Genomic DNA, 2,280 nt, shown 5'->3' with positions numbered 1-2,280 from the left:
TGGGATATTTAATTGCTGATCTTCATCTTCATGTTCCGCTTCGAGAACGTTAATATCATCCAAATCAATTGGATTGTGGCTTCCCTAACCGTGAATGTGAACATCTTCAGGTATCAGTATGTCATTTAGACCTGCAAATTCATTTGGAAATTGACTTTGCGGCGTCCTAGGCGATTCTCCATGATGTGGCTCACATCCTGTATCAAACAAGCTCTCAACAAATGAATGTTGATCAATTTCTGTGATTATTTATGATAAAATCTTGACTAGATGAATATAAATGTAGTGCGATTGTGAGAATTGAGAATTGGATGAATTGAAATCGTAACTAATAAACTGTAAAAATTGAATTGATATTGTATATTTTACAGCACAAGAGAGTAAAAACTCGATAATTGATATAATAAAAGAGAGTTGAGAGGGTTGTAATCTTGGAAGAGCGACTGATATGAAAAAAAATCTTTGGGGGAAGGAGGTATTTATAGTAGAAAAAGGGGGAGGGGGAATTAAAAAAATAAAAATAAAATTCAGTGACCAAACGGTCACTGAACTCACTGAATAAAAGTTCAGCGACTGTTCTGGCGGCCAGAACAGTCACTGAAAAGTGACCAAAACGGTCACTTTTGTGACCGTTTTGGTCACTGGCTCACTGAGCCACGAGCCGAGCTCACCCACGAGCGGCTCGTCTAAATGGCGAACTGAGCGGGCTCGGCTCCCGGCGAGGTCCGCTCAACTCGTGCTCGGGCTCGTGATTTCACTAGCCCGAGCCGCCCATAAGCCTCTTTTCCACGAGCCGAGCCAACGAGCCGCGAGCTGGCTCGGCCCAATTGACATCCCTAAGCATACCAGACTAGTAAGTTGCCATTTCTACATACACATTCATGCTTCATCAAGTCCAAACTCCACCTCATTCCATCCCTATTGCTTACTTAAACTTTTCACTTCCAGCATAGTCAGCCTTCAAGAACTTTGCATCTGCATTTGCTTTCTCAACAATACTAATAACTCTGGAATTGAAAGCATGATCCCATCTTTGTGCAGCATCCTTTTGGAATTCATTCTCAATATTTGTCGATGTTTTATCTTCTTAGGCATTGAGATAATTGGATTTTCTCTTGCAATCATATGGAAGAGTTGAATGTCTTACACAAGTTATTCAATAGGATGCTAAACTTTGAATGATTATGAAAATGTGATCTATTCCATTATGATACTAGTTTCTCATTAAATTATTTAAATGCTACTTTATTCAAATATTAAATCTCATTCATTGCATTTATCTACTCTAGTACTATTGGTGCCCTTACTGCAATCCAGAACATGTTCTTCAGAAGTCAATCCCTTATGCACTAAGGTGAAATTGTTGTATAAATGTCTTGCACGACACCTATGCTCAGTACCCTCGTATAACAAATTTATGGAGTCTACCAAGCCCTTTTGTTTGTTAGAAATGAAGGCCCAAGCCCTGATATTATACATTTTAATATCAAACGTCAAAAATTCTAACCATTCCCAGTTTGTTTTATTCTCTACATCTACCATAGACCAAGCTACAGGAACATATGCAGTTATCTGTATCAATACCAACTTTATTGTGATTTGTAGTAGACGCTTCTTGTCATGATCTGTAGTAGATACCTCTTCATTGTGATATGCAGCAAGTGTCTCTTCATTGTGGTCTATAGCATATGCATCATTATAGTCTTACAGGTCCACCACTGGTTCTTCACCTATAGGTTGATCAACCATTTGATCTTCATTTGTGTTTACTTCTATATGAACTCTACTCTCTCTAGGGTCACCCATATTATCGTCACTAGTAGGAACATCAACATAACTCCCTGCATCAACTTATATTTCATCAGTTGCACCATTACTCTCAGCCTCATCCACAACATGCAAGTCTTCACCCTCTAGAAAATCATTACAAACCTCCACTGTATAGCATACATTATGCTCAAACTGTTTGTCAACATCTACTTTTCCTTTTTCTTCCACCTTATCCAACACCTCATCAGTGTCAACATCAACCATTGAAATATCATGCCATACTACGGGCATATACCATATCTTAGCAAGCCTATTCTTACCAAGTAACCTAACTATATTAATAAGTCTGCATCTTTCATCAACCAGAAGGATACCTCACTCAATCTTTTCTTTTCAATCTTATACACATACCTCATTTTTTCAAAATAGCCTAGCATCTTGATAACATTGTCTAGGAGAAATCTATTAAACCAATTAGGATGCATGTAGTCTAGATAAGCTATCTTCGCA

This window comes from Olea europaea, chromosome 1, assembly GCF_002742605.1.
Source record: "Olea europaea var. sylvestris chromosome 1, O_europaea_v1, whole genome shotgun sequence".
Lineage (NCBI taxonomy): Eukaryota > Viridiplantae > Streptophyta > Magnoliopsida > Lamiales > Oleaceae > Olea > Olea europaea.
The sequence above is the reverse complement of the archived record's forward strand: the minus strand, read 5'-3'. Positions refer to the sequence as shown.